At 43.1% G+C, this 23,545-nt stretch overlaps 1 protein-coding gene across 9 annotated transcripts in view; it reads left to right on the forward strand.

Annotated features, from left to right (window-relative positions):
- HIVEP2 (HIVEP zinc finger 2) overlaps positions 1–23,545 on the forward strand; it is a 217,394-nt gene that overhangs the window by 70,059 nt on the left and 123,790 nt on the right. The window contains exon 1 of one of the 9 annotated variants that reach the window (XM_056566747.1): positions 12,081–12,464. The exons of the other annotated variants lie outside the window; for them this stretch is intronic. The gene's annotated coding sequence lies outside the window, so the exon portion shown is untranslated. Of the gene's footprint in view, positions 1–12,080; positions 12,465–23,545 lie in introns of those variants that run through there. 9 annotated transcript variants of the gene reach the window in all.

Raw genomic sequence — 23,545 nt, forward strand, 5'->3', positions numbered from 1 at the left:
AACTCCCAGCATGCCCGGACAGCCGTTGGCTGTCCGGGCATGCTGGGAGTTGTAGTTTTGCAACAACTGGAGGTCCGCAGGTTGGAGACCACTGGAGTACAGTGAGGTCCATCGCCGGCGGCCCCCAACAAAGAGGAGGAGGGCAGTGCTTGACATATGTGAGTAGTACCCCTCTGGGCTGATCATTAATTGGGGGGAGCAGAACAGTGCTGGCGGGTCACATGATTTGGGGGGGGGGGGGGGAATACCGTTATATACCGTGGAACCACCGTAAGTTAAAAGAATACTGTGATACACATATATGGTCATACCACCCAGCCCTAGGTATATGCAGAGCACCCCCCCTCTCCCCCCCTTACCTAGAGGTATATGCAGAGCACCCCCCCTCCCCCCCTTCCCTATAGGTAAATGCAGAGCAACCCCCCATCCCTCTCCCCCCCTTCCCTATAGGTAAATGCAGAGCACCCCCCCTCCCTCCCCCCCCTTCCCTATAGGTAAATGCAGAGGACCCCCCTCTCCCCCCCTTCCCTATAGGTAAATGCAGAGCACCCCCCCTTCCCTATAGGTAAATGCAGAGCACCCCCCTCCTCTCTCCCCCTTCCCTATAGGTAAATGCAGAGCACCCCCCCTCTCCCCCCCCCTTCCCTATAGTTAAATGCAGAGCACCCCCCCTCCCTCTCCTCCCCTTCCCTATAGGTAAATGCAGAGCACCCCCCCCCTTCCCTATAGGTAAATGCAGAGCACCCCCCCCTTCCCTATAGGTAAATGCAGAGCACCCCCCCTCTCTCCCCCTTCCCTATAGGTAAATGCAGAGCACCCCCTCCCTCTCCCCCCTTCCCTATAGGTAAATGCAGAGCACCCCCCCTCCCTCTCCCCCCTTCCCTATAGGTAAATGCAGAGCACCCCCCCCTTCCCTATAGGTAAATGCAGAGCACCCCCCCTCTCTCCCCCTTCCCTATAGGTAAATGCAGAGCACCCCCTCCCTCTCCCCCCTTCCCTATAGGTAAATGCAGAGCACCCCCCCTCCCTCTCCCCCCTTCCCTATAGGTAAATGCAGAGCACCCCCCTCCCTCTCCCCCCTCCCTATAGGTAAATGCAGAGCACCCCCCCCCTTTCCCTATAGGTAAATGCAGAGCACCCCCCTCTCTCCCCCTTCCATATAGGTAAATGCAGAGCACCCCCCCTCCCTCTCCCCCCTTCCCTATAGGTTAAATGCAGAGCACCCCCCTCCCTCTCCCCCCTTCCCTATAGGTAAATGCAGAGCACCCCCCTCCCTCTCCCCCCCTTCCCTATAGGTAAATGCAGAGCACCCCCCCCTCTCCCCCCCCTTCCCTATAGGTAAATGCCGAACACCCCCCCTCCCTCTAGGTATATGTAGAGTAACCCCCCCCCCTTCCCCATAGGTAAATGTAGAGCAAAAAATAAAAATAAAAAAGGATGCTCACCTGATATCCCACGCAGCGATCTCCTCAGCTGCAGGGCCGCGTCTTCTCCCCTCCACAGTACAGGCGCTGATGAGTGACGTCACCGGCGCCTGTACTGCGTGCTGCGTGGGGGCGGAGGTCACGTCTCCTCTGTGTAGATGCAGATGCGGCTCACACAGAGGGGACGCCTTCTCCTGTATGTGCGTGTATCGCGCATACAGGAGAATGTAGCGCTGTCTGCTGGGGATCTGGGACGAGTGTCCCGGACCTCAGCAGCGGCGGCGGCGGGTCAGTCCGCCCCTGGCACCCCCCTTGAGAGTGGCACCCGGGGCGGGCCGCACCCCCCGCCCCCCCCTTGGTACGCCACTGCTTAGAAACCCTATATCTGATCACTCACAGTTAAAAGGTTTTAACATTTTTACCAAAATCTAAAACAAGTAGCTAGAAACGGGTCTCCTGCAGGAGATAAACTGAGCAACATTTTTTAATAAAGGCCTATGTGAAAAATGACTTTGGCTAATTGAATCTTTTGGGCCTTCCCATATGTTTGCCTTATATGCCAGAAAAGCTCCTTATACATAGGTCAAATATATCCATTGGCCCTATTCACAGAACATAGGCCAAAATTCGGTGCTATTCCATACAAAGACATCATGTTAAAGAAAACCTTTATACAGTGTGGTACACATTTTTTTTTAAAGTGGAAGCCAATGGATGGCAGATGCCACTGAATTCCTGTACAGTGGCATCAGTCAGAGATACACCTCATGGAATCCACCTAACATATACCTCCAGTGTACATTGCAAAACACAGGCCCTCATTTACTAAGAGTGTTCCGTAGGTTTCTTTGTGGGTTTTAATTCCCTACAATTTATTTTCCATGGTATTTACTAAGATTTCCCTACAGTTTCCACTTTCCCTACATTTTGCTTTTTTTACATGCTCTGACCTGTAGGGTTTTCCTCAGCTGAAATCCACCACATTTTCGTGGAAACTTTAGTAAATATGTTGGAATTTTGTGAAAATGTCGGGAATACGCCCCTTTTCTGTGACCACGCCCCATTTTCCCCATGGTCACGCCTCTTTTTCGGGTTTTCTTAGCAAAATGGAGAGTTAGTTGGGGTTTTTTCAATTCAGGCGCAATTTCAGGCGCAAGTTCAGGCGCAGACAGAATTTCAGGCACAAATTCAGGCGCAGACAGAATTTCAGGTGCATATTCTGGCGCAGACAGAATTTCAGGTGCATATTCTGGCGCAGACAGAATTTCAGGCGCAATACGCCCGAAACTGGCGCACGACCCAACAAAACATGTCGGGTTTGCAATAGTAAATGAGGGCCGCAGTGTGAAAGTAGCCCTAATCTATGGAACAGTTTTCATGGCATTAGCCTTCATACAGTGCATATCTGTATGAAAGAAGAGACATAATACCACCGTTCCCTGCCTTGCATGTTGATACACATAACATCATCCTAATCCTAGTAGACACAATATTGGTAAGCCACTGCTGAATTCAGCCGCAGACATCTTCAGTTCAGCATAGTACTGATATGAGTAGGGGTGCCTGAGGACAGCTATGACAAGTGCCGCAGCAGACTGACAGAACATGTGCAACAGACAGAAATGTGAATGTATTTCTTGGTCCTGAAGCTAAAAATAATTAGCACTTGTATTTTTAGCGAGACAAGAAAAGCAAAAACACTGTTTGTCTGTGGCCTCATGGGCACAGGCTCCTTCCTGCCCATATAACTAGCTGGATTTATGGATGTGTTTGTTTTATCTTGAAACCTTGTGCAATCGTTATACAGCGGAGATAGTGAGACATATAAATTTGGTTTATTGATGTAGGACTAAGATTCTGCAATGCAGCCATTTTGGTGTATCTTTTTTTTTTTAGAACTCTGTGTGCCGCCTTTCAACACTGAAACAAGAATCACTGTGTCCTCTCATTCAGTGTAATCGGAAGGAGGGGTAATTCCTAATAAACCTGAAAATGAAAGATCACACTGTCATAGTCTATTTATCAACAGAGGGTAGCCCTCCAAGTCACCTTATTCTGAGGATTTGGGCTAAGAAATAAAAATAAGGAAAAACCACAGAAGAAATGATGACTCCAAATACAGCGGGATTATTATGCATTGCAGATCACTGCTTATACCGAGCAGAGAAGAAAATATCCAGTAAATCTCATCTAAGGATGCATTCACATCACGTTTGGGCCATATGACTGCCAAATTCGGCGGGAGAATTTGAAAACCAACTTCTTCTGTAACCCTGCCGGACCCGCGCCCTACCCCATCCATTTTAGTGAGCCAGAGTCAGCTAGTGACTCGGTCAGATCATTTATTGACTGGATCTGTTTTTGTTCCCGGATTTACACCTGTAGCAGACTGCGGTTTTCGTTTCGGAAAATAAACTATAGCGTCCGAAAATTACCCATCTGCAGTCACTAGCTTACTCTGTTCTGTTAATTGATATGAATGGGGTACGGCAGGGATACAACAACAACTAGTGACTCCAATTGGGTCATTTTTGGACCATATCCGTTTTTGATGCCAAACTGAAAACCACAGCAGGTCGCGGTTTCCAGTCAAGAAAAATGATCTGAAAATTAAAAGAACCGGAGTCACTAGCTGACTCTGTCCGGCTTAGGCTGCATTCACATCTCGTTTTTGCAATACGGTTCCCGTATCCGGTTTCATTGAAAAAACAGTATCGAACCGTATTGCAAACCGTATATATAGACTTTTCATTGTAAACCGTATGCCAACTGTAGCATCAGGTTGTGTATGTTTTGCATCATTTACGGGTTTATACGGTTTTTAGCCGTACACAAAACCGTAGTCTACTACGGTTTTGTGTCCCTGTGAAAAACCGGATACAAGCCGTATACGGTTATTTTAAAATGGAGTTCTATGGAAACCGTATTGAACCGTATGTGCATACGGTTACATCCAGTTTGCACAATGCGGTTTTTCATTTTTCTTTGGGGGGGGGGGGGTTTGGGGGAAATTCAATAAAAAAAAAATAACTTTATTTAAAATGTTGACAAACATAAAACCGTTTTTTTTCCAAGGAAAACGTATCAAAACGTATATATACCGTATTATACCGTATGCGGTTTTAAAACGTTAGGATGCATATACGGTTGCATAAGTTTTGGTCCGGATTGGAGGCATACGTTTTTTGTACAGAAAGGGGATACGGTACCCGTATTGCAAAATCGAGATGTGAATGCAGCCTTAGTGAAATCAATAGAATATGACTTAGGTACAGTGGGGATATGGCAGCAGCCCATTTTCAAATTCTCCCGCTGGATCTAGCTGCCGTATGCCCCAATTGTGATGTGAATGAAGCCCAAGTAATAGATTTTTTAGTACTTTTTATGTAATTGCATAATTCCATGGTCCATAATACTATACTGTTTATGCTACACTTACTTGCTTTCAGTGAAGACTCTATTTATCACAAGGTCCCATGTGGCTATGTATCAAAAAATCTGAGTAGAGGTATATAAGCGTACTTGGGTATTCAAAACTGAATTAGCAGTTTTTGTGGGCACTTAGCACCAGTTTGGTTGAAAATTTGGCATGGCACACATTTTCCAAATAATTTTGCCTTGTTTGCGCCTTTCTTAAAGGGTACCTCTCATCAAAAAAACTTTTGATATATTATAGATTAATGTATGCAGAATAACTTTACAATTGCATGTTATTAAAAAATATGCTTCTTTCTATTTAATTTTCCACTTTGAAGAAATGACCACTAGGGGTCTCCCTACCAGTCCTGGCAGCAAGCATTTCAGACTCATGCTGGAGTCCTAAACACTACGAGCTGCCAGTCTGCTTTGTTCACAAAGGAGAACACTCAGCTGCCAGCCTGCTTTGTTCACAGCCTGTTTGGCTGTGAACAAAGCAGGCTGGCAGCTCTGAGTGTTTAGGACTCCAGCATGAGTCAGAAATGCTTGCTGACAGGACTGATCGGGAAAAATACAATAGAAAGAAGCCTATTTTTCATTAACTTGCTATTGGAAAGTTATTCAACATTCATTAATCTAAAATATATCAAAAGTTTATTTGATGAGAGGTACCCTTTAACAATTGATATTATCGGTATAATGCTCTCCAGGTTAATTTATCATTTAGAGTTTTTTTTAGGTTGGATACTATATTGTGCTTTTGATTGTAAAATGCATATTCATCCATATATGATATATAGCTGGTATGTTTTCAGATGGGTGTATACACCTGCACAATGCTTTTTTTTTATTACTCCAAAGCAGCCAAAATAATATCATTAATGTTGAATTATTATATCCTAATGTTTTATGCATACATCTTCTATGTACACCTATGTCTCCAGGGTAACAGACAACAAATATCAGGCAGCGAGTTAACCCCGGGGAGCCTGATCCTTCACTGATATATCATTTTATCTGATTTCTATTTCTAGCTGACTACAATTTTACTTCATGAAATTTGTTTGTAGTCTTTAACCGTGAAGAAACGCATGTTGTCATAGAAGCTTTAGACACTAAGGGGGAGATTTATCAAAACCTGTCCAGAGGAAAGGCTGCCTGGTTGTCCATAGTAACCAATCAGATCGCTTCTTTCATTTTTCACAGGCCTTCATAAAAATGAAAGGAGTGAGCTGATTGGTTGCTATGGGCAACCAGGCAGCTTTTCCTCTGGACAGGTTTTGATAAATCTCGCCCTAAGGGGGAGATTTATCAAAACCTGTGCAGAGGAAAAGTTGCCCAGTTGCCCATAGCAACCAATCAGCTCACTTCTTTCATTTTTAACAAGGCCTCTGTAAAATGAAAGAAGCGATCTGATTGGTTGCTAGGGGCAACTGGGCAACTTTTCCTCTGGACAGGTTTTGATAATTCTCCCCCTTAGTAAGGCGGTATTTACCATGTGCAACAATTTTTTTTATAAGTAATGAAAACAGGAAATATTTACACAACTTTTGCACAAGTTCCAGCTGTTGTGTGTATATTTGCAGTATTCAATAGCGCTCACTAAATGGGAATGGCTTGACAAAAAGGGGATGCCTTTGTGCAAAGAGGTGTAGCCGACCCCTGCTTACCAGATTTATGGCAGTGTACTTTTGACATTTAAGCATTAGCGGACAGGCTTGTTGGATTCATGGAGAGGCGTAAACCTGGCATTGGGTAACAGGGCATCTTTAGACTGGCACGTAGGGCTGGGCGGTATACCGGTTCATACCGAATACCGAAATTTTTGTGCTGCACGATATGAATTTTAACCCATACCGCAATACCGGTTTGGCCCCTCCCCCTCGGGAATGAATTATCAGCCCAGCACTGCGCTGTCCCCATTGAGAAACTAATAATATGTGACCCACGAGCGCTGTTCTGCCCCCCCCCCCAATTAATTATCAGCCCAGCGCTACTACTCACATATGTCACCCGCAAGCGCTGCCCTCCTGGTCCTCCTGTTTGTTGTTGCCGCCGGCGCTGACACTCTATACCAGTGGTCTTCAACCTCCAGGTGTTGAAAAACTACAACTCCCAGCATGCTCGGACAGCCAACGGCTGTCCGGGCATGCTGGGAGTTGTAGTTTTGCAACATCTGGAGGTCTGCTCTATGCTGTATCCCTATGCCCGGGCTGCAAAAGGTAAACAAAATAAACTTTAACTCACCTTCCCTGTCGGTCCGGACTTGCTTCCCAGGGAATGGAACGTCGGACAGCTGTCAGTCTATCACCGGTCGCAGCGTTTTTCCGCCTCTGCCGGTGATAGGTTCTTACATGACAGTGGGCTCAGCCTATCACCGGCCGAGGCGGAACATCGCTGCGGCCGGTGATAGGCTGCCGGCTGCCGACGTTCACGTCCCCAGCGTTAGGCCGACGTCGGAACATGCGTTAGTTTATTTTGTTTACCTTTTGCAGCCCGGGCATAGGGATACAGCATAGGGATACCGCACGGTATAGAGTGTCAGCGCCGGCGAACACAACAAACAGGAGGGCGAGCAGAGCAGCACTTGCGGGTGACATGAGTAGTACCCCAATGGGGACAGTGCAGCGCTGGGCTAATAATTAATTTTGGGAGAGGAGGAGGGGGAGGGGAATACCGTTATATACCGTGGAACCGCCATAAATTACAAAAATACAGCGATACACATATTTGGCCATACCGCCCAGCCCTACTGGCACGGTCTTGATGTTCTTGAAATGCCCCTTTATGTAATAGTATATTTGAAAAATTACTTTTTTGCCTAAATATATACCAAACACTCAAGAGAGACATGCAATTTATATTTACCATGACCACTACCCCCCATTTCGATTAAGGAATGTCCTTTTTTGTTTTATAATAGATATTGTGTCAAATATAGGTAAATGAACATGCAGTATTGTCACTTGACTTAGAGGTAAAAGGAGTTGTATTGTTTATATTTCTGTTATGTTACCTAGGCAAGGTGCTGCTTTGCACAAGTCCCATGAGCCAAAAATTGTGTGCTTGCAGCAGGGAAACTAGAATAGCTTGCTATTCTTGATTTCTCTTCAGCTCATCTATTTTTTTTGTTTCAAATTTTTCAAATATACATATATATTTATTTTGGTGTTTTACAATTTAATTACGTTAACAGGGCCAACTGCCTGTGTTTCTTGATCTCTTAGTTAAAGGGGTGTTTCAGGATCATAATATTGGTGGTGCATCCTTAGGCTAGGCCATCAGTATCACATTGGCTGGGCTCCAACTATTGGCAATAAAACTGACCTCTCCTATTCCTATGTTCTTTTGTGTGTCAATATGTCAGTCTCCAGATTTTGTGTTATAATATTCCTGATGAAGAGACCCAGGTAGTCTCCAAAACTTGCTGTGTGCCATCATCTTTTCAGTTAGCCATTAAAAGGTGTCAGCTACTGAGGTCAACTAATTTCAATCTACTGGCTAACATAGTACTTAGACATATCGAGGGATGTTGTGACAGGACTCGTGAAAGAGATTGTAATCTGATTCCTGCTGTCACAAACCGATAGAGATACCAGTTTTTCTGATTCTCAACTCAGCTTTCTGTCTCACAGAAATGATTAAAAGCAGACATGTCAGCAGGTTTTTAGGGTATGAGGTAAGGGTAAGGCTGTATAGGGCTTTTGACCCCGAATCCATACGCACCTCTCATTAGATTAATTGACCCCTCCAGTGGCGAGTTTAAGAAAATTTGCAAATTGTGTTGTGGAGTCTACGTTCCTCTAAACTACTAGAGCTCAGCACAGTGCAGCCCCTTCACCAGTTAGTCACCCACCTGTGCACTTGTCACCTCCTCTAATCAGTGGGCCGGAGGGGTCAATTAACTAATGAGAGGTATCTACAGATTCAGGGTCAAAAACCCTATACAGCCATGCCCTTAATTCATAACCTAAACACCTGCTGATAGGTCTACTTTAATCGTTCTATTCTGATTTGTCTATTAAAGATATCAATATAAAAAAGAAGACTGTGATAGACTTTTTTTTACGTGAACATTTATAGGTGTTTCTCACTACGTCTAAAGTTATTTATCCCCCTGCATGACATGGAGTCATAGTAATAGTAGTGAAGACAGCATAACCAAGCAGAGGCAAAGAAGGACCGTCAACTCACCAAATTCACGTCTTCCGACTTCTTTATTAGATGTAATATTCACATAAATTCATAGGGAAGGGATATACACAGGGGGGGATACCAAGAGGCGACAAGCCCCGTTTTGCACTATTCAGTGCTTCATCCGGCCATACGGCCGGATGAAGCACTAAATAGTGCGAAATGGAGCTTGTCGCCTCTTGGTATCCCCCCTGTGTATGTCCCCTCCCTATGAATTTATGTGAGTATTACATCTAATAAAGAAGTTGGAAGACGTGAATTTGGTGAGTTGCCGGTCCTTCTTTGCCTCGGCTTGGTTATGATGATTGCATTACTGTGTTAATGTTAATTACTGTCCCTATGAATTAAGCTCCGTTTCGCACTATTCAGTACTTCATCCAGCCATACGGAGCTTGTTGCCTCTTGTGTCCCCCCTGTGTATGTCCCCTCCCTATGAATTTATGTGAGTATTACATCTTATAAAGAAGTTGGAAGACGTGAATTTGGTGAGTTGCCGGCCCTTCTTTGCCTCGGCTTGGTTATGATGATTGCATTACTGTGTTAACCAGAGCACCGCCACACGTCCGAATCGGAGTGCCGGACTGTCTTGTATTTTTTTTACTCCATGAACTGTGTAGTAAAGACAGCATAAGCTTTATTTTTGGAGCCACTGCATTATATTACTGCTCAATAGCCTGCAGCTATCATACTGTATCATACTGAGATAGTAGTTGTTAGTGTCTGTACACAGCTAGTCCCCTGATGAGTCCATGAATGTTGTGACAATATATGTTGGTGGTAGGGTAAAACTGTTAGGGATAGCCCCTAGGAGTTGGCCTATTTGAGTAGTAACCCTGAAAGTACCTATGTTAAAAGAGTAAGCTGCTGTTAGTAGGTTATAATAGGGAGAGTATATCAACTCCTGCAGTACTTATCAGGGCTGAGTGGGTAGGAACATTCCATTTAACCCTCTTCATTCTGTAGACATTGACACTTTCCAGCCTTACTTGCTGACACATATTGATTTCTGTAAACCGCCTTACAAGAGGTTCTATAAAAATATGTTTTCTGCACCTTTTCTGTGATGCACTTCTGGTCTGGGTGTTACTGCAGCCCATTATTGGGTTCATTGCTGTAACTTTAACAGTAAATGTTCTAGCAGAGGCAAATGTATGAAGACTGAGGGAAACTGTAATAGAAGGGCAGCTATGTATCAGCTATATGTTAGAAAAGCCTTAAAGCCTTAGACTTAGCCAGAAGCCTGTATTTTGGTATACTTACATACTGCGGGTGGAATTTTGCTTATTGCTGCCTCATTGAGTTATTTAAAGAGGATTTATAACCACAATATCCTGCCCTATGAGATTCATACTCATATCCTCTGAACATGATTCATGCTTCTTCAGTCTCTTCATCACACCCACTTGGCCTAGAAGTCACACCCCTTTAGAAATAAAGATCCCGCCCATCTGACTATTCTGTGAAAAGTACTGACAATCACCAAAATAGTAAAACCACTATATTTTGGGAACAGGAAAGCGTAGCAGGTAAATAAAAACTACATTGGAATCAGGTCTCCTGTGGCTACAAAATTTGTTGAAAAACGTACTTTTTTTTTTGGACTGACCACAGTTCCTCTTTACATGACTTCAGTATATACATTTCCTTAGTACATGAATGCAGGTCCACATTCGTCAGTTATTAGTGGTAAGATGTGGCTGGCATTGGACCTAAGCGATGCTTGTCATAATTCGATTTCTTCTTGCCTTTCTAAGTAACACCATTTGACTATGTTTTGTATTGCTGTTGTGCCGTTGCAGCTCTTATTCGTATTATTTTCCTTTTCTAAGATTATAGTGCGCTTTGCTTTATTGTTCAATGCTTTATGCTTTTGTAATAAATAACCTTTATGTGTATACACTCATTTAATTACCGTATTTTTCGCCTTATAAGACGTACTTTTTCTACCCCAAAACTGGGGGGGAAAAGTTGGTGCGTCTTATACGGCAAATACACATTGAAACCCTGTCCTATCGCGGCGGTCCCTGCGGCCATCAACGGCCGGGACCCGCGGCTAATACAGGACATCACCGATCGCGGTGATGCCCTGTATTAACCCTTCAGATGCGGCGATCAAAGCTGACCGCCGCGTCTGAAGCGAAAGTGAAACTAACCCGGCTGCTGAGTCGGGCTGTTCGGGACCGCCGCGGTGAAATTGCGGCATCCTGAACAGCTTACAGGACACCGGGAGGGACCTTATCTGCCTCTTCGGTGTCCGATTGGCGAATGACTGCTCCGTGCCGGGATCCCCTGCATGGCTGGCGCTCTCCTTCGTCGTCATCACGTCGTTGCGCGTAGTGACGTGATGGCGGCGACGGAGAGCGAGGATCCTGGGCAGCAGAGACGTTTCCGGAGCGACGGGGACACCCCGGGGATGCGGCGACAGCGATGGAGGGCGACATCCAGGGCAGCGGTGACAGGAGCGGCGGGAACACGTGAGTATTACCTCCTATACCAGTGGTCTTCAACCTGCGGACCTCCAGATGTTGCAAAACTACAACTCCCGGCATGCCCGGACTGCCAACGGCTGTCCGGGCATGCTGGGAGTTGTAGTTTTGCAACATCTGGAGGTCCGCAGGTTGAAGATCACTGTCCTATACTTTACATTGTATTTGGTTCAGAATCTTTTTTTTTCTAGATTTTCCTCCTTTAAAATTGGGTGCGTCTTATATGCCGGAGCGTCTTATACGGCAAAAAATAAGTAGAATTCTGGAGCATGAAAAAAGTTGCATTTGTTTGTGAAATGCAGCAGAGCACACTGTATGTAGTAGTATTTGGGTGTTATTATGGGTATTACTATATTGTCGCTGGGTATACAATGCAGAAAAGCTGAGATCTCTGTTGCTGTTGATGATTATGGAGCTCACCCACTGCACTGCCTCCATACAGCTGCATGGCTCTAGTAAGCATATCTAAATGTGTCTGTTGAAGAATCCCTGTGGGGGCCCTGTAGCTATTTTTAAGCCTGGATATGCGTCATCAGTGGGTATTTTCTCTAGTGACTGGCTGACATCAGTAGGTCTCCTCCTGCACCCTGTATCAGTGAGTGACTTATGATTGATGGGAGTCACGGCTGCAGTTTAGATTTTTTTTCCTCTCTCATGGGAATGAATAACAAGAATTTCAAGTCTTTTGCATTTATTGAATGGCTGGAGACACAAGATTGCAGTGCAAGAAAATGCAGGTATTAGCGATTCATTTCTTTCTGGCACTGGATGTGTGGACACACTGGGGGCAGAACGACAAGGCAGACCATGAGCTCAAATTGTGCGAAAAGGCTTTGATTCCTTCCTATCTGGAGTGACGGATATAAAATCTGCATTATAGTGAAATTTCCTGTATCTGAAGTGGGGAGCTGGAAGACTCAGCGTCTCTTTTCCATGACCTTGGGTAAGTCTCTCTACTTCCAAGCTAGATATTAACCATTTCATTGTATGCTGTGCTGCTTAGAGTCCTCAGGTAACATTACATTGTGCAGAAAAGAAAGATCTGTTAATGTGTATGTGAGTAATATATATATATATATATATATATATATATATATAAAAATATATATATATATATAGATATATACACACATTTGCATGCGTATGTATGTTGTCGATTGTAGATTTGTAGATTTTTACACCTCACAGTTATCTCTGAGTAAGTCGTAAAGCCGTGTACTTGAGTAGACTTTGTACATAATAATACACTGGTAACAGGCTGTGACAGAAATGAGTAACACTGTATGGTTCTAGCCTTAGCAGCACCACCCGGGCCTGTACTTCTGTGTAATGCCTTACACATGGCACTGTGCCTGGAAAGCCTATTTTGATGTGTGCTATGATTCTCAGGGCCCCCGAGAGATGTCACAGGAGAAGGTCCTACCTATAGTTTATACTTTTCGTTGGTGCAGCACTGGCTTTACTGAAGTACACTGAAAGGAAAGCACAGTGCCTAGGCAATGTGAAAATCCTTTCCTGGGTGGTTCCTCTTTAGAGTTAAAAGTCTAGTATTAACACTATGTTACCTAGTCATATAAAACAATATAATGCAGTATATAAGGCGCTGTATTTATGTATGACATAGTGGTTATGTTTGGCCTTTGCTCTAGCGATGTACATTTATTCCTAGTCCTGTGGATTGGGATTTAGATGAAGCAGAGTTAGTTGTGCTCTTGGGGGTTGCTCTAAGGTTAAGATAGTGTAATAGGTTTACCTGCAGATTAGCAAAGCACTGGTTATCCCATTCACAACACAACTGTCGTGTATGCATAAATCATGTTCTCGTTACTAGTTACAGTACATACAAAAATACAAATGACACTGTATAGTAAATCAAGTTACTGAACTACCTTCTTTGCTGCAGGAAACTTCATCTGAAGATTGGTGGGGTAAACTTGGCACTCTCTACTGGGTCTTAAAGGGGTTATCCAGGAAAAAAACTTTTTTTATATATCAACTGGCTCCAGAAAGTTAAACAGATTTGTAATTGACTTCTATAAAAAATCTTAATCCTTTCAGTACTTATGAGCTGATGAAGTTGAGTTGTTCTTTTCTGTCTAAGTGCTCTCTGATGACACCTGTCTCAGGAACTGTCCAGTTTAGAAGCAAATCCCCATAGACTTTGTACAGTTACCGAGACAAGCAGAGATGTCAGCAGAGAGCACTGTTGCCAGACAGAAAACAGCAACTCAACTTCAGCAGCTGATAATTATTGAAAGGATTAAGATTTTTTAATAGAAGTAATATACAAATCTGTTTAACTTTCTGGAGCCAGTTGATATAAAAAAAAGTTTTTCCTGGATAACCCCTTTAACAAGCTTGCAGCAGAATGATACAATACAAAGTATCATACAAAGAAATATGTAAAGTATTTAGCAGTGGATCCCCAAACTTACAAGAAATGTATGTCGATGTAGTTTTATTGTGAATTTTTCGTTTAGCTCTTCAATGCAGCCTTGTATTTGTATTTTGATAATTGTAAAGATAATGCAGTAGCATTACCTGTTGTTCTAGTTGTCTCAAATGCCAGGCTAAACTTTGTTGTTTCTGTCAAACTCCGCTCCACTATTTCTGCCTGACGGCAGCGCTGACTGGATCCCACTGCTGTTGCAATGTATGTGCTATAATTGCAGGTGATGAAATGATCGCAGGTGATTTACAAGAAATGATGTAGCAGGTCATTAGGACTGTCATTGGGACTGTCGGTGTGAATAATAGTGTAATAGGAAAGGCAGGAAATAGGGTATAGGCAGAGTAGCTTTAGGCTATCTATACACACTTTTTTTGTTGCTTGTAAATTTCATGTATCTTTTTTTTTGGCTTTTTAATTTAAATAGTTTTTAACACACGCTTTTTTTTTTTTTTTTGTCCTGTGAAGAAGTCTACAAAATACATAGAGCATGCAATGTTTTGTTTTACAATAAATGAATAAAATCTATTTCTCTCTTAACTTTCAGCAAATATCTGACTATAGCTAGAATATAAATGTTTGCAGTTGCAACAACACTGTGGCTTAGGTGTACTATTGTTGTGGTTTAATTCACTATTTGGATTACCGTATATATACTGGAGTATAAGCTGTCCCGAATATAAGCCGAGGCCCCTAAGTTTACCGCAAAAACCCAGGAAAAGTTATTGACTCGACTATAAGCCTAGTGTGGGAAATACATCATCCCCCCCATGTAATCATCCAGACCCCATCATTAACACACCCGTCATTAACACCCCCATCATCATCACCCTGTCATTATCACCCTCGTCATCATCCCCCCCCCCTTCATTATCCCCGCCTGTCAATCCCTTCTCAGTGGTCTTCAACCTGCGGACCTCCAGATGTTGCAAAACCACAACTCCCAGCATGCCTGGACAGCCATTGGCTGTCCGGGCATGCTGGGAGTTGTAGTTTTGAAACATCTGGAGGTCCGCAGGTTGAAGACCACTGCGGCCTTCGTCATCATCCAGACCCCCTTTTGTTTTCTACTCACCTCCCCTCGGTGGGACGGAAGGGTGAGCTGGCCCGGGCCGTCCATATTCGACCACCTATGCTGCAGGGACCGTCCGGTGGGGAGGGTTAGTCATTCCGGGCTGTCCATCTTCACTGGGAGGCCCTCTTCTCCACTCCGGGCCGGCCACAGACTAGTGACCTTGCCTTGACGACGACGCGCAGGGACGTCCGTGCGCTGCAGACGTCCATGACATCCCTGCACATGAACGTTCCGGAGCAGAGAAGAGGGCCTCCCGGTGAAGATGGACAGCCCGGAACGACTAACCCTCCCCACCGGACGGTCCTTGCAGCATAGGTGGTCGAATATGGATGGCCAGCTCACCCTTCCTTCCCACCGAGGGGAGGTGAGTAGAAAACAAAAGGGGGTCTGGATGATGACGAAGGCCGGAGTGGTCTTCAACCTGCAGACCTCCAGATGTTTCAAAAACTACAACTCCCAGCATGCTGGGAGTTGTAGTTTTGCAACATCTAGAGGTCTGCAGGTTGAAGACCACTGAGAAGAGATTGACAGGCGGAGATGGACGGCCGGGACCATCCCTTCACAGCTAAAGCCAGAGGGGGGCGTTTTCAACACGAACAATCGTGCTCGAGTATATACGGAATATATGAGTTTGCATCAATAAAATGGTACACTGTGCTCCAGTCAGCACATTCTTTAATAACTCTTTAGTTTGTTGCAGTTATGCAGTTCTTGTTATCCTATCAGTACATCAATAAAGTTTATTATTCGTGATAATCTAGTAAATATTTGTGTATAGCATCCATGGTCTGCTCTGGTAAGCTGGCTTTCCTATTATGGCACATAAAAGGTCCATCACTGGTAAGCCTTCCTTTATATACTGAGGCATTTCATAAAATGCAAGTACCTTTTGTCGCTCATTGCAAGATGTATCCTTTTTTAGGACAGCCTGTGTGATGTGCAGGTCCATTGATCTAGTGCTCCCGGCAGTGACTGCAGTAATAATCTATGATCAAATATATACTTGAGATTGATAATGAAATGCACTATGACTTTCTCCTTTTTTCCCTTTGAGATCTGAATCAGTATTGTACCATAACAAGCTTCTGAATGCTTAGGAAAACAGAAATGTGATACTTTGTAAGTGCAAGAATGGGAGTGTAACATGTAAGTGCAGTATAGGCTATTATCAGAGTATTAACTAGAGACTCTTGTGTATGCTGTGTGCTTACCTGTTTTAACTGATGTGGCACACATGAATTTACAGCCATACTGTAAATTTCATCACTGAATTGAATCCCTAATGCTTTCATTTCCTATGAATCCTCGGGCTTTGCAGAGAGAGGGTGTGGACTCTTATCACTGCACTTGACCATTTTATTAGGCTACAGTACAATAAAGTTGGCATGCACATCACAGATAATTCTTTAAAATACTTTCCTGCCTTTACAATATACAGGACAGAAACATTGATTTGGCAAAAAGATCTGCTGACATATACTGCATATACCTGCAAAGGACCTGTTTATTTTAATGGACTGAGCTCCTACTGACTAGGTTTGAGCCATTTTCCAAACATATACTCTTATAGAACATTGTCCCTAGTAACCTACATTTGGTGCTTTAAACTCAATTGTCTCTCTGTAAGTATGCGGTGGTAGACAGCTGCATACCTTTTTTTCTGGCGTTCCAACATATACTTCCGACATCCTGCCCGAACACAGTGTGAACCCAGCTTTTTTTTTTTCGTTTTTTGATTGTAACTCTTTATGTGCTTTCCCTCCGAATGTTATAATTCCAGACCAATAAAATGCAGTGTCAGTCATCGCATTAATATGTTAATCTGTCATAATTATTTGTTTTATGTTGTTAAGAACCGAACACTTGTAAAATATAGGTTAATGGAGTAAAATGTTTCTAGTTAACACATTTGTTTTTCCATTACAATAAGGAGCCCCATATGTGAAATATGAGTGTAACTTTTGTGCCAAAATGTCCTTGGTAAGTTAAGAATTTGCACAATAACAAGTCAGTTCTTAATGTTAATATTCACCAAGTGGTAACAAGTGACCTGGCATACCCTCAAACAGGCTTTCATAATACAGCAGAAGATGAATCATTGAAATATCTTCCTGACTTTTACATTCAGTATTTCTTTACTGTTTTTTTGTAGAGCAATGGGAAACCCATCTCATAGAATGGAATTGTACAGGGGGATTCAAAAAGGAGGGTACAATATTATAACCTCGATATTTCTAAGGGAGAGAACATTCAGTTATTGGCAAAGACCCAAAATGAAAATGTGGAGGTGCTCATAGAGTATGTTGAGCATATCTTCCTCTAGCTGTGGCATAAACTATTCCTTTAACGTGCCCAGATAGAAGTGGCCAGTGATAATATACTTGGCAAATCAGAAGGGTCTGTAGACTTTGCACCTACTCATTGCACAGAATGTTACTTTGGGTTAGTGCCTCATGTGCTCCATAAAGTCACCTGGTTTGTATGAACACCAAATTCTAATGTGGTGACGACTGACCTTCCCACTGAGGTGAAAGGAAGTCTCATCACTAAAAAACAGCCTGTCAGAAAATGTGTCCTCTTCTTATTGGCCCTGCAAGTCAATGCAAAAGTCACTGTTGTCTGGTTTCTGCTCCTGCAGAAGATGTAATCTGTATGGCCTACAACTCGGCCTACTTTATCATATACTCCTTACCATGGTTTATGGCACTTATAGTTCCATGCTAGTCAGCTTGGTTGACTTTCTAGGACTATGCTCCTACACAGCTTGAATCCTGTGCTTTTCAGTCACTGGCCAATCACCACTTTAGCTACAGGCCTTTACTTTTGCACCATCCTTTTTTTAATAATCCTGTATAAAAGCATCTTCTCGAACTTGGGGGAACGGTGCTTGTTATTTTACCTAAATTGAATGTCCATAAGTCACCTCCCTTGGCCGATTATGCACTGACCTTATCTCTCTGCTTAAAGCTTTATGATACTTTGTAAGACACAAGAATACGTGTTGGTTAGTTTTAGGTTTCCCAAGGCTCACTGGCTGTTTTCCCATGACCCTGTATGGTCCTTTGTTGGGTTCGGCAGCTTCAAGGCTCACAAGAGTATCTTATAGTTGCCAGGACCTGGACCTGATTTCTGTTGCGCTATTTTGCAGCTAATGGCCACACTTCTGAACAGCCAAAAATAATGGCTTTTAGCGGTACTCAGTTCGAAAACCACACCATCTTGTGTGTAGTTTCAACCACACCTCAGCCCCATTTTGGCCTCAATACGTGAATACAGTGCAAATATAGAACATCTGGACAATTGAATGTGAATGACTGTCACTAAGTACAATCCAGATTTTGGAAGACTGTCAAGGTTAATTCTTTCAAGTACCTCACTGCAAAGTTATTTGCAATGGTTTCTAATTGTTTTCCATTTTATATCTGTTAGATGGCTTGTATGAGCACTTCATGTTGAATGTGGCTAATAACCATCTTTCAGTGCTTAAAGGGGTACTCCGCCCCTAGACATCTTATCCCCTATCCAAAGGATAGGGGATAAGATGTCAGATCGCCGCGGTCCCGCTGCTGGGGACCCCTGGGATCCCCGCTGTGGCACCCCGCTATCATTACTGCGCAGAGCGAGTTCGCTCTGCACGTAATGATGGGCAGTACAGGGTCCGGAGCATCGTTACGTCACGGCTCCGCCCCTCGTGATGTCACGGCCGCCCCTTTCAATACAAGTCTATGGGAGGGGGCGTGGCGGTCGTCAGGCCCCCTCCCATAGACTTGCATTAAGGGGACGGGCCGTGATGTCACGAGGGGCGGCGCCATGACATCACGCTGCTCCGTCCCCCGTATCGCCTGTCATTACGCACAGAGCGAACTCGCTCTGTGCTGTAATGATAGCGCGGTGCCGCAGTGGGGATCCCTGGGGTCCCCAGCAGCGGGACCGCGGCGATTTGACATCTTATCCCCTATCCTTTGGATTTAATGTCCTTTGGATCCCCTTTAATGTGGCTTTGAAGGCAAGGATGATGGTGGACTGCGGATTTGTGAGCTCATGTATGTGACTTATTAACAGTCTATGTTGATCCCTAATGCCACATCCATATAAATATGTGGGCCCATATTGTATTTAAAGGAAAGGCATGTGATTTGTTTTTCTCATGAATCTTATATAAGAAAATAATTCACACTGTGGTTAAGAGGTATTTCTCAATGCAATTGCGGCGGGGGGAGAATGCTATACTGGAGGCGGGTACCAGGAGTGGCGCACTGAATACCTATCCTTTGCACTCAAAAGAAAGTCCCCCTTCTCTTTCGAAGTGAATAGTAGGAATAACCTTTTTGTGTTGTAAAGATAAAGACACAAAACTATTGTGGACTTAAATTAGGTTCCAGTGGGCCACCACAATTCAGCCCCATACATAATTTTGGTTCAAACAGAGTTCATATTAGTTTTGTGCGAATAAATAGTCGGGGATATAAGCTGGGTGCCACATGGAAAAAAAAAATAATGGAATGCATCATTTGACTTCTATAAATATTTATTGAGGACTATGCTTTTCATGAATATACTGTTCTTTTCATAAGGTCCAGAAGAAAAGAACAGTATCGTTTTGAATGCATAGATCTCAGTAAATATTTATGGAAGTTATGTGACACATTCCATGAATTTTCCTTCATTTGGCGCCCAGCATATATTAAAACATATTTTACTTGCACACAATGGCCATGTTTTTGACTCCGTAAATTGAAACCATAGGGACGCTGTATACTGTATCCGAGTGATATACAGTGGACCCTCAAGTTACAATATTAATTGGTTCCAGGACAACCATTGTATGTTGAAACCATTGTATGTTGAGACCAGAACTCTATGGAAACCTGGTAATTGGTTCTAAAGGCACCAAAATGTCATCCAAAAATAGGAAAAAGTGAGGATTAAACAAAAATAAGTAGATAACTAATATAGATAAAGCAAATCCTTACATATAAAAGTAAGAAATATCTGATGGGAGCTGTAATCACTGTCTATGTCAGTATTTCCCAAGCAGGGAGCCTCCAGCTGTTGCAAAACTACAACTCCCAGCATGCCCGGACAGCCAAAGGCTGTCCGGGCATGCTGGGAGTTGTAGTTTTGCTACAGCTGGGGGCACCCTGCTTGGGAAACACTGGTCTATGTAGAGAAAAATAGCTTCTTCAGGGTCCTGTACAGTACACGCAATGTCCTAAAAAAGTAATGGAGTCGCCCTCACCTGGTTTCCAAAGGAGCAGCTAACCCTGGTACAGGTAAAGTGTACAGAACATGTAATACCTCCCTGTACTGGGCGCTACCAGACACCAGTCAGTGCATACACTTCAGTAATACAGGGTTTTACCAGTGAACTATCCATTCTGATTGGTTGGTTCTTCCAGCCATTGACACGTTTCACAGATCTGGACTGTCTGTAGCATTGTATGTTGAGTTTGGTTTCAACTTACGATGGTCCAGAAAAGACCATTGTATTTTGAAATTGTTGTATGTTGAGGCCATTGTAAGTTGAGGGATCACTGTACTTGTTATTTGGACTTTATGTTTTAACTTTCAATCTGAAAACCATTGGTTGCATAAACTTGGTTATTTGGGGATAGTGTGGCATGTGAGTTCTTGTAAAGCTGTGAAAATATTGAGAACATGAGCTAGAATGTTGGCCATGTGGGAATACAATAGATGACTATATGGAGACTGTATAGGGGGTCACATCTCTGTGTATGTTTCATAGCAAGCAGAATAAAAACCTTGCATGCTACCATAACTACTGTATGTCTATGGCCATGGTTTACCTTTCTGGCTGTAATAGCAAAATGTCAACTTGATATTTCCTCTATGTTATGTAAAAAAAAAAAATGGAAACATTACCATGGGCTAAATTGTAATGTATGGGAAGAATTGGAAACGGAAAAAATGAGGTGCACTCCTAGTGGAGGATTATTACGATAGAGCAAGGTATGCGCAAAGATTTTGCACCTTACCGTGGATGGTTGTACTGAGGGCACAACGCCTGTATTCGCCTGTAGACTCGCTGGTGCTTGTAGTCCTGATACTTGGGAGGCAGCCTCTGCGTCCTTCACCGTGACCTCCAGGTAGCAATGTAGTCAAGTAGAAAACAGGAAAAAATTGGAACGCATGAGCGGGCACCAAAATCCCAAGAACGACCAATATGCCAAGTATTCCTTAAAAACAATTTTGCACCCTTCTATTGCCAATAAAAGCCAAATAGTTTTTAAGGAATACTTTTGGCATATTGGTCGTTCTTGGGATTTTGGCGCCCGCTCGTGCGTTCCAATTTTTTCCTGTTTTCTAAATTGTAATGTATAACTTTTTGCTTGACAAAGGCAGTTTGCCGAAACGTTGCACCGCTATCACATTTATGGTGTGAATAAACTTGGAAGCCTTTCCACTTGATCCTGGACCTCTGATTATTTGTGCTGTGGTGGAGATTGTACATTTATGGACTGCTGACCTGCCAGTTGGCTGACCACGTGCACTTACAGAGGGGGTCTTTGCTGGCTCTTTCGCTTGGAGTTATAACTTTTTGCTTGGTTATAATTTAGGACCACTTAGTTATAGCAGACTTGTAGCCAAGATCACCGATCACATCTGTTCATGCCTAGTTGTCCTCCCTTATGTGACCATGGTAGGCTAAGTTTCCACTTGGTTTTTTTCTGGCAGTTTTTGGAGATCTTCCACTGCAGTTTTTGTGCCAAAGCCAGAAGTGGATCCATAAGTAATAGGACATATAAAGGAAGGACTGACACTTCTCCTCCCTTATGGATCCACTTCTGACTTTGGCTCAAAAACTGCAGTGGCAGATCTCCAAAAACTGCCAGAAAAAAAACCAAGTGGAAACCTAGCCTAACAGCTTGCAATAAGATTTTACTGCTTTTTGCTAACTGTGAACCTTGGTGTTCTTGGATGCTGGAATAATTGATGTGAAAGACAAGTATAAATCAGAAACCTTTGTAAACATAAAGTTATATATATATATATATATATATATATATATATATATATATATATATATGTTTGATGGATGGCTTGTAATGTGCACTCTTCTCAAATACCCGCTTGTTTATAGACATTGTAGAACATCTAGCAATGCCCTAGACTGCAGCCCCAAAGGACTTGAGGCATTTTTTCCAGCTACTTAATTCGTGATCTCTTTAAATTACACCAAATGTTTCTTTTAATGGTAAATGTTTCTAGGAATTTCCTTGTTTTGTATAAAATTGATAAAAGGATGTAGACACAGCAGGAGTGGAAAATCCGAGGTGTATTACTTACAAGATTCCGACATTCCTTCCAAACAGGCGGTGACCCAAACAGCAAATCTTCCACATGTGTTTGAAAGTGCAGACTGCTCACTTGTGGAGAATGCGGGTGCACGTCTATTCCTACTAATAGCAGCATAATGAATATGTATTATTCTTCCTTTATAGGGCTTCTCCTTTACATTCATGTAATCACTGGTGTTATTGTAATAAACCCTAAAGCAAGCTTTCCTTCAGGACTCATCAAGCCAAGGGAGAGATTTATTGCTTGGCTGGCTGTACAATTAACACTTGGTGTTAGAGTTGTATCTCACAAGACTTTGTCCCAGTCTCAATACATGATGAATGAATGGTGCGTTTGAACTTGGGTAATAGTTGGTTTATTTTTCGGAGAGGTATTATAGCCCTAAAAAAGGGAGTTGTAGTTTGGCAACAGCTGGGGGCACCCTGCTTGGGAAGCACTGGTCTATGTAGAGGACAGGAGCTTCTTCGGGGTCCTGTACAGTACACACCTGGTGTCCAAAAGAGCAGCTAATCCTGGCCTAGGTAAAGAGTAGTAAAGACATGTAATACCTCCCTGTACTGTAGGGGGTGCTACCAGACACCAGGCAGTGCATACGCTACAGTAATACAGGAGTTTTACCAGTGAATGCCCATTCTGATTGGTCAGTTCATTGACAAATTTCACAGATCTGGACTGTCTGTAGCATTGTATGTTGAGTCTGGTTTCAACTTAAAGTGGTATTCCAGGCCAAAACTTTTTTTTTATATATCAACTGGCTCCGTAAAGTTAAACAGATTTGTAAATTACTTCTATTAAAAAATCTTAATCCTTCCAATAGTTATTAGCTTCTGAAGTTGAGTTGTTGTTTTCTGTCTAACTGCTCTCTGATGACTCACGTCCCGGGAGCTGTCCAGCTCCTATGGGGATATTCTCCCATCATGCACAGCTCCCGGGACGTGACATCATCATTGAGCAGTTAGACAGAAAACTTCAGAAGCTAATAACTATTGGAAGGATTAAGATTTTTTTAATGGAAGTAATTTACAAATCTGTTTAACTTTCCGGAGCCAGTTGATATATATATAAAAAAAGATTTTGCCTGGAATACCCCTTTAAAATGGTCCAGTAAAGACCATCGTATGTTGAAACTATTGTATGTTGAGGCCATTGTAAGTTGAGGGATCACTGTACTATATCTTTA

This window comes from Hyla sarda, chromosome 3 (assembly GCF_029499605.1).
Source record: "Hyla sarda isolate aHylSar1 chromosome 3, aHylSar1.hap1, whole genome shotgun sequence".
In the NCBI taxonomy this organism is placed as follows: domain Eukaryota; kingdom Metazoa; phylum Chordata; class Amphibia; order Anura; family Hylidae; genus Hyla; species Hyla sarda.